At 41.5% G+C, this 10,502-nt stretch overlaps 1 protein-coding gene across 1 annotated transcript in view; it reads right to left on the reverse strand.

The window, feature by feature from the left end:
• GLCE (glucuronic acid epimerase) overlaps positions 1 to 10,134 on the reverse strand; it is a 65,915-nt gene extending 55,781 nt beyond the window's left edge. The window contains exon 1 of the mRNA XM_084781167.1: positions 9,929 to 10,134. The gene's annotated coding sequence lies outside the window, so the exon portion shown is untranslated. The remainder of the gene's footprint in view (positions 1 to 9,928) is intronic.
• Between the last annotated feature and the right edge of the window lie 368 nt (positions 10,135 to 10,502).

Here is a 10,502-nt window from a genome sequence, read left to right on the forward strand (position 1 = left end):
CAACAGCCTTCTGGGATAATAAAGACAACTTAAAGCTGACTTTGGAAGTTAAAATTATGTACTTAACAATATAATTATGTGAAAATGGCTTTTATTTTCTATACTGCCGGGCCATAAAAGACTTTTTGAAAAATTTCCGGGAGCTGGGCATGGTGGCGCATGCCTATAATTCCAGCACTCAGGGTAGGGGTTGGGGGAAGCCAGCCTGGTCTATAAAATGAGTCCAGGACAACCAGGGCTGTTACACAGAGAAACCCTGTCTTGAAAAACCAAAAAGTTTCCTGGAAAACTGCTTGATCACACTAGTATTTAACTCCCATTAAGATATAATAATGTAGCTGGACATGGTGGTGAACGCCTTCACACACCCCCTTACACTCCAGAAGGGGCAGCCAGCAAAATCTTCTCATAACGGAAGTCATTAACTTCATTGAAGGCAGAGATCTCTGGTATTGGCCCATGCTCCCCTTGAGTAAAAGTCAATCAAATAGGTGGCAATACTGGCTTGATTTTAAGGCATACTAAATGGTGACTACATCAAATTTACCAGTTTGTCAAGAATTTTACACACAAAGACTTTGTTTTCCAGTACTGTATACACTTCAGTAGGTAACACTTTTTATATGTAACAAGTATTTCCGTCAAACGTTGTTAAATTACTTTTCCAAAAATCATCCTGTAAGTCTTGTTTTTGATAAATGCATGATTATAGAAGGTGCTGGCATTAGGGGATACCAAGTAATAGGCATATAGTAAAAGGAATTCTCTACACTATTCAATTTTACAAAAATATACAATTTCAAAATAGAACACTATGGCTGGGCAGTGGTGGCTCACGCCTTTAATCCCAGCACTCAGGAGGCAGAAGCAGGCGGATCTCGGAGTTCCGGGACAGCCTGGAATATAGAGAAGTTCCAGGAGAGCCAGGGCTACACAGAGAGACCCTGTCTCAAAAAACAAAAATAACAAAAAACAATTGAAATATGAGCATTTTCTACCTCTAACAAATTCTTTTTGTAAAACTCCCCAAATATCACAAATCTCTATTAGGCATGAATTCTTTAGTATCCTTATCACTTTATAATCTATGCTGAATAGGATACATGAATTCCAATAAACCTGACATCTGATTTTATTCCTACTGATCCTGAGTCACACAATCCGACACTTTTCAGTAAATAGTTATCCTCAAACTAGAGGACTTGAGACTTTCCAAGATGTGTGTGTGTGTGTTGGGGGGGGGAGGGTTGAAATAAAGGACTATTAAAAAAAAAAACCACTGACAAAGCAAGTATCTTCTCCCTAAACCATTAAAACACTGTAGAATCTGATTTTTGTAATCCCCCCAAAAGTATGAATCTTTTTAAAAGTATAGTTTATTATTTGTTTTGGTATTTATTTGTATGCTTCTTTCTTTATTTACTTGCATGTAACTGTGCCTGTGTCTGTGGGAGGCCTCCTGCACGTGTGTCTAAGCGTCCATAAATAGAGGCCACGGAAGGGTGTTAGCCCCCTGACGTGGGTGCTGGGAACTGACCCCTGGACCTCTGCGAGCACTCTTAAATGCTAGGCCATCTCCCATTCACCATCTGACTCTTACTGCTCAAACCACTTATTCAGCAATCACATTTAAGTCAAGCTTAAAAAGATCTTTGATTACTATCATAAGAAAGGCTCACAAAAATACATACTTTAAAATGTTGATACCAAGGCTGATTAGCTTTTTAATTAGGCAAATACGAGTTTAGAAAAATTATGACTTTTATTTGCAGTTTTTCTACCTCAAATTCTTACTATTAACCAAGAATGTCACGAAAATTCTGCTAAAACTCTTAACTACAAGCAAAGAAATACTAATTGTCTAATATAAGAGTTCTCCCCTAACTGTTCTTCTGAATACCACCAAATAGCTTTTGTACTTTAAATAATTTCTTTCAGGTATCAACTGTCTGATTTCTTTAAAAACTTGCTTTCCTTCTAAGAACAGTAGTACCGAATCAGTACTACAAACAGAAGTGCTACTGTCAAAGAATTGATCTAATAATAAAAAGAGCTAAGGGCACTTGTCTTATAGAAAATTACTGCCAACTGTTGCCAGACCCTGCTTTCCTTCCTTCTGGGCCACTAGCCAGATACTAATCATTTTTAGACCCTTTCTAATTTTTAGTACACAGTATGATATACTATACCACATCTAAACCAAACAGTATTTTAAATTAATGTTCTCTAAAATTCATCTCAGGTTCTGACATATATATGTGCATGTTCACTCTATATACATATGCATGGGCACACACATTATGTACATACACATTTATATGCACATTCACATGTGTACACACATATATTACATACATAAGTTAGTGCTCCATATTTACTGGTTTCACACTGATGATTCAACCAACCCAGAGTGGGGAGAATTACATGGAAAAACCCTACACTGAACATGCACACAGTTTTTGTTTTTTGAGACTGCGTTTCTCTGTTTAACGATATCCTGGCTAGCCAGACGGTGGTGGTACACGCCTTTAATGCCACCTCTTGGGAGGCAGAGGCAGGCAGATCCCTGTGAGTTTGAGGCCAGCCTGGTCTACAAAGCGAGTTCAGGATAGTCAGAGATACCCTGTCTTGAAAAAAAAAAAAAACCAAAACAAACAAACAAAAAACAGTATCCTGGCTATCTTGGCCTCAAACTCAGAGGTCCACCTGCCTCTGCCTCCCAAGTGCTGTGATTAAAGGCGTGCGCCACCACATCTGGTGACTGTACAGACGATTTCCTAATCATTATTCCTTAAACAATAGTCTGGCATTATTTGTAGAACCTTTACATTGTATTAGGCGCTAATAAGTAACCTAGAGAAGACTGAAAGTGGGCACTATATCACTTTGTATACAAGACTTTATTCATAGATACTGGTAACTGTGGGCATCCGTAACTACTCCTTGAGCATGCCAGGTATGAGTGTATACACATGAACATCTACTATCTGTTGAAGTATACACAAAAACTCAAGGTAACAATGACTTTATCTGAGACTTTTGGTCACTGGAATTTTATGATTTTGTGAGAACCATTCAAAATTTTTCTCCATTTGAAGGGAAAATAGGCCAGGAGTGGTAGTACACACCTTAACTTGGTAGGGTCAGACAGATCTATGAATTAGAGGCCAGCCTCGTCCACACAACAAGCTTTCTAGTTTAAAATATCCACTAAGGCAATGCTTGAGCAATTCTTTTTAAAATATCTTTCTTATAAATATTTTAACATTTAATTGTTCTTTTAAAAAATCAATTTATGATGCTCAATTTCACTATAATCAAAGAAATACCAAGCAAAATCTTTTGTTTATCAAATTATGAGGGGTTTTTAAAAACTAATAATTCTGGCAGCATAGAAATTAGCATCTTTCCAAATCTCCAGTGGGAATATCATACCCTGTAAGGGGGGGGGGGACTAAGATGGAAGCAAAAGACATAGGTCTGAACAGACATGCCTTCCAGCTGAACTCTTGAGATCAAGCAAAGAGTGGCCTGCTTCAAATACCTCTGCAGATCTATATAAAGCTTTACAGTTCAGAACCTTCTATGTATACTCTGTGCTTGTGTGCCAAATATATTGAAATTAAAGTAACTTCTGGTTATAGCCAAAGTTTGACTCTATATGCCCACTAAAACACATGTGCAAAACTGCTATTAGTAGGTGTGTTTCTAAGAACTATGAGCTGTCAATAGCCCAAATATCCAACAAAAAGAATAGGTACATATGTCCACATGCAATGGAATAATATACAGCAATGAACAAAAATAAACTATTGCTAATTTTTAAAAAATGAATGAAGCTCGGCAGTGGCAGTGCACACCTTTAATCCAGGACTTGGGAGGCAGAAGAAGGCTGATCTCTGTGAGTTCAAGGCCAAACTAGTCTACAGAGTGAGTTTCAGGACAGCCAGGGTTACACAGAGAAACCCTGTCTGAAAAAAAAACAAAACAAAAAAACTCCAAACAACCAAAAATAATTAATCTTACAGACACTAGGTTAAATAAAGAACCTTTCCCACCCCCCCCCACACACAAAAAACTTGCTTCCTTTTTTTTTTTTAAATAAAGTTCAAGAGCAAACAGCAAACAAAATCTACAAATTGTGATCTGTAGAAAGGTAAATTATCTTTGGAAAATACTAACTAGGAAAGAGAAGTTATGATGCTATATAAATATTCAGTATCTTTACCTGATTGGTGGTTGTATGTATAAAGCTTCATTAAACAAGCCATTAGAAATCATTCCTGGGCTAAGAACTAGAAAGAACAGCGGCTGTGGTTGAGGTGGCATATAAGATATTCTACATATCAGATATTTGCATTAAAGATACAATTCCTAACAGTAGCAAACTATAGTTATGAATTAGCAATGAAAATCATTTTATGGTTGGGGGTCACCACGATATGAGGAACTCTATTAAGGGGTTGCGGCATTAGGAATGTTGAGAACCGCTAGACTAGACTTCATTCATTACACACCCATACACCATGTCCCTTCAGAAAAGTGATTATGTTTTATGCTTTTTTTGTAATCCTTAGTTAACATACACATATTTAGGCAGGTAAGAGATTATTGGCAAGACTGATACTAGTAACTCAGTAAGTAATCTGCAAAGTCTTCTTTTAAAAAGCAAAAACTAAAGCAAAACAAAAAGGAAGGAAAAAATAACAAGATTAAGGAAGTAGATAAGTAAAGTCACTGTGGAGGCCCCACATGACATGATCCAAGTTCAGGATTTTCTCTGAGCTATGTCCTTAAGACTCTAAGATCCTCAGCATCACTTTTCTTGGAGAGAAAAACCAGGCATCTAGTATTCCTTTAAAATAACATGTTTTTTGCTTTTTGAGACCAAGTCTCACTATTTAGGCCAGGATGACTTCAAACTCCCAATCTTTTTGCCTCAGCTTCCTCAGTGCTGGGCTTATGGGTTCGGACCATCATTCCCGGCTCTAATAATAGTTTCACACCAGTGTTTATATCAGCTGAGCAGAAAATACCTCACAGATAGGTTGGCTAGGTGATTCTGAGGAAGCTGTTCAACCACTATTGCATATGAAACTTTCTCATATGCTTAAGCTTTATGGCTAAATAGTCTTTAAAGCCAATGTGACCACAAAGTCTCCTTTTTAGGCACTGAGTGGTAGATACCACATAGACAAACTGTACAACCTATTTCTTCCATTTATAAAATGAGTAAAATATCTATCAGTAACTTAACACACCAAATAAGCAACCTAATTTAGAAAGCAGTGTAATATGAAAGAGCGTGGTATAAACCAGACCTAGACAGAGTCACAGTCTGCGTCTTGGGAGGCAATGATTGAGAACAGCTTAATGTCAGAACTTGCTTTGAAAATGAAAGGCAATGGATTGAAGGCAACTATGAACATGTGGTATAAATACCCACACACATTAGCAAATACTGCTTTCCATGTAAGAAGCAGTCAAGGTATAACTATCAATCGCCTAAATTCTTGAATTAGTTAGCATCCCACCTAGCAATCCAAGAGCTTGTTTGTAGTTGCCTCAAAACAAAAAACAAAAAACAAAAAACCAGGACTTTCCTGTTTCACTGCATAGCATTCTCTATTGCACTGGGAGTCTCACTTCTTAATACGAGGCTCAGAACTACAGACTATTCTCAGTTTGTCGGTAAGGCAGAGAAGCTAATCTAGAAGATGGGTTTAGGAAAGTAGGACATTATGAAGACACTGAGTTTGGTTTCTGTATTTCAAACATGTAGGGCAAGCCAAATATGTGTAAACAAGCAAGAGGAATTAAAAAATGAACAGCAAATGTAAACCTGTCTTTGATCCAGAAAAAGATACAATTACAGCAGAAAATAAGAGAATGAATGAACAAGAATGCCTGAGTGAATAACCCAGAGAGGTAGGAAGGAGGACCAGAGAGGATAAAGGCTCTAAAATGCAAAGTGTGAGGAATGGAAAATCAGTAGTTTTTCCAGCAATATGAGAAAGCACGCTAAGCTGTGGAAACAATCTAACTGAAGGCTCTGAGTCAGGATGGTTCATTCAGTAAGCGGATCTCATTAGTGCAACTGGAGCTTGCGGTTTATGGTGGAGAAAATGCAGATGAGCTAACGGGATGATGAAAGGCCTTGTAATGACAGTCAGGACTAAATCCTGGAGCTAAAGAACAATGCGTATTAAGTAAGGAGCAGTGAACAGATCCACATTATGTTGAAAGCAGTATAAGGATGGAATTGAGGGGTCAAGCCTAGGGCCAATACCTAAAGAGCTCACTCATTCTACCCCAGAATTAAGTAAGGACCTAGCATTGTTGCATAGGTATTCTGCCATAGAGTAAGGGATTAGATACAAAAAACAAAAATGCTAAAAACAATAAGACCACTGTAATATGCAAACTAAGTGATCCAAAGAAAAGCATTTACTTTCATGACTGTATATTCTAGAATTAAATACATCCTATCTCTATAAAGAAGCTTCTGAAATCAGATCACACACACACACACACACACACACACACACACACATGCATGTATTATATAAAACTACTTATAGCCTGAGAACGAGCCACTCGTGTTCTCTTTGCTCTTTGTATATGTCACACTGCAGAATCTCTAACACAAAAACTGATGCAGTACAATCCCTGGAACTGAGCTTTGTATAGATTATGGACAAAGCTTTTCTTGCATCCATTATTTACATATATACTTAAAGGTGGAAACCAAGGCCCTGAGAGACTAAGAATTATCAAAGGTCACACTATTAGCAGTACAGCGAAGATTACAATGCATGCCTTACAATTTCCTTTCTAGAAATGGCTTTGGTATATAACATTATGATTTTAGAATTTGAATGATGATTCAAAAACCACCTTGTCACTCTCATTTTCAGCACTGTAATAATGAAACTGTAAAACTATTTTTATGGTTCATATGCCTTATGAGAAAAACATATTTATTAAATGTGCCTATGTTTGACCAAAGAATAAAAAGTTTTTCTGAAGTCAGCTCAAGAGCACTCTCCCACCACATACACACACCCTATATTCAATCAAATACTCAGTATCTTGAAATGTTTTACCATTTAGTCATACATTTTTTATCTTGTGCTCCCCACCTCACTTATACACCTTACCCCCCATAATTTTTCGGCAACTGAGATACCTTTGTTTTTCATTAATACAAACAGGAAGATGTGGCAACATTGACAAAAGCTTGTAAATGCTATATATTTCCCAATCTTGCAATGTACAAAATGTTTTCATTTTTAGACTTACCTAATTTTCATGCAAACAACACTGCTAACTGTAATGAATTCAAGGAATATTAAAGTATGAAATCAGACAGCTTTCTACCCGCCATTCCCCCTCCTAAAGACACCTCCAAGGCCGAGCGTGGTGGCGCAGGCCTTTAATCTCAGCACTTGGGAGGCAGAGGTAGGTGGAGCGCTGTGAGTTTGAGGCCAGCCTGCTCTACAGGACAGCCAAGGCTACACAGAGAAACCCTGGGGGGGGGGGGGGAAGACACCTCCAAACATGGTAAGTTCCACTTGTGTTCCTACAGATTTTCTTCAGGCTTACACCACAAAAGCATTTTCAAAGAGGCAACATTTACTTAATGCCCAAGCTCAACTGATCCTAATTTTTTAAAAAAATAATTCTAAAGATAGAAAGCTCAGCTTCTGGTTATCACAACAGATGTCAATTGTTATGTAGGGGTTATTTAAGAAAAAAAAAAGTTTCCCAAGGTCCCTGGCTTTTTTTTTCTCATCAGCATCAAAATTTAATGGTTTTATTTGTTGCTTCCTTCTCAATGTAAGATGCATTACTGCAGTCACTACATCATGACACCTAACAGATGATCCACTCTTTGCAGATGGGTCAGTCTATGCTCATTTAGAAGTCTGAAAGCCTAAAAAAAAAAAAAGCTTCTGAAATTTGCCTATTTTGTCATGTGTCTGTTTTCTCAAAAATCCCAGTTTGAAGACAGAGATCTTTTTAAGTGTTTTGGGCTTTGGTTTCAACAAAATACTTGCTCAACTGATCAGTTTTGATGGTCATAAAAATGGATCAGGAACTTTGTGGTGAGAAAATGAAAACCAACCTATTACCCACACTGCAAAGCCCAACACTACAAAACATTCCCTTTTTTATTTGTTTATGTGACTGCAAAATCCAAACCTTCATTACCTTGTTCCTAATCTTCCTGACTAAAAAGGCAGAAGAAATTACCTTTCGGGAGGCAGAGACAGGCGGATCTCTGTGAGTTCGAGGCCAGCCTGGTCTACAAAGTGAGTCCAGGATGGCCAAGGCTACACAGAGAAACCCTGTCTCGAAAACCAAAAAAAAAACAAAAAAACAAAAAAACAAAAAAAATCTGATAAAAAGACTGGCAAGGCAGACTTCTTTGCTTTGCCATTCTTCAATTTACCTGATTTTGTATTTCTTGTTTACAGATCCCACGGCAAAACTCCCTTAGACTAAGGTGACATTAGACTGCCTAGACAGAACTGCCAGGCAAATGCTGACATTCTAACACACATTTTAAAACCACTCACAGGCAGAAGATACAAAGAAGTCATTTTAAGTTTCACCTAAGTCTGGCAGAGTCATCAAGAAGTCTGTAATATTAAAATCACAGTGAAACTGATGCACCGCGACTCTCTCAAAGAGCTCCGTAGGCCATCCTTAAAAGGCTGCCAATGACACTTTTGCAGAAATCTGGCTTGGAGACCATGTAATATATATATATATATATATATATATTTTTTTTTTTAAGTTACCCCTCTTCCACAAATGCTTTAGAAAAGAAGACACTTCCTGGCAATACTTAACACCCAGGCAAATTCAGGACAGACTTAACCATGGCAGGATCATGAAAGACTACTTAGAACATAAAGTCCAAATTGCACAGCTATCCGTAACCTAAGGAGCTAAATCTCTCAAGCTTCTGATACCTTAAAAAAAAAAAAATTTGTCCAGACAGCATGCCCAAGTCGGGTATCGCTCCTTTGGAGCTCAGAGCTCAAGCGCGTCCCTACAGGGATCCCGGGGCAAAAAGAAAAGAAAACTGCAGAACAAACCCACTGAGTCTCCAGCTAGGCGACTGCCCGGATCAATCTTCCAACTAAGCACTGAGTCAAGTCTCAACTAGAGAGAGAGAGGCCAGATCGAAAATGTTAAATACCGAAAGCTACAAGCAGTGCCGTGGGGTGGCTCCTGAAACCGGGTCTGGCACCCCTCATAGACCCAAAGCCCGCTGAGCCGCGCCCACACTGCGAGATCTCTCTCCTGGTCGCCCCGAAAAAGAAATGGGGACCATCGCGCACAGTTACCGCCCCCCTCTGGGCGAAGTAGAAACCCCAATACAAACGCTGGTCTCCCCGTGCATGCTCCTGCCCCCACCCACACCCACCCAGTCGCCTCCTGTCTGGAAGGACAGGGGCATCGCCCTAGTCACCCCAAGGAGACCTTAAACAAACCCCAGGTCTCTAGAGCCCTGACACCATCCCGCTGTAGCCCAGGAATGCCGAGCAGATCCTCCTCCGCTCGTAGGGCTCCCCGGACCCTCGGGACCTGTCTAAACTGTCTCCTGAACCCCGCAACTGCCCGGGGTCTCCAGACACGATCCCCTCGTCCCGGAACCGCGCGATGTCAGCACACGGGCTCTCAGGACACGAGAAGCGCTCCCGCGACCCCAGAGCCCCGGGACGATCTGGGCGGCCACCCACTCCCCCTACCCCAAAACCAAAGGAGCCCCGGGACCCCCCGGCCCCCGCCGCCGTCACCGAGATCCCCGCACTCGGAGCGCCGCGCATCCCCCGGGAGCCGCCCCCGTCGCGAGCCCGCTTGCCACCGCCACCCCGGGTCGCCTCCTCAGCCGCGACACGCCGAGCTCCCTCACCTGAGGCGCGTCGGCGGATGGGCGGCCCCCAGAGCCCTGAGTAAAACTGAAACGGGCGGCGGAGACACGGCGGCCCAGGCCTGCGCTGCCGCAGCTCCAGCCTCTCGGCGAGGAAGCGCTCGTGTGAGGAGAGCCCGCCCGCTCCGCGCGCTACCGGGGAGCCGAGCCGCCGCCGTGCCCGCGGCTCTTCCCGCGAGATCGCAGCCACGGTGAGGGGCGAGGCCATGGCGGGAGGGCGGGAGGCTCCTCGAGTGGCAGCCCCGGAAACCTGTTAGCGGCGGGGCGGGAGGCGGGGCCGACACGGGGCGGGGCCATCCTGAAGGGCGGGGCCGTGCCTAAGGGGGCGGAGACTCCTGAAATGACAGTCCCGAAAACCTGTCAGCGGTGGCAGCGCAGGGGGCGGAACCCACAGCCTTGCTATGACCAATTGCAAAAGAGAAAAGGTGATTCTCCCCGCCTCTCATCAATAAATCGCGGGCAAAGGTGTTGCTGACCCGAAGAAGTCTCTAGACCTGGGCGTTTTCTAGGTGGATTAGATGACGTGGCTTGGATAAAGTTTGGTCCTGCTCGGCCG

This window comes from Acomys minous, assembly GCF_964271855.1.
Source record: "Acomys minous genome assembly, chromosome: 5".
Lineage (NCBI taxonomy): Eukaryota > Metazoa > Chordata > Mammalia > Rodentia > Muridae > Acomys > Acomys minous.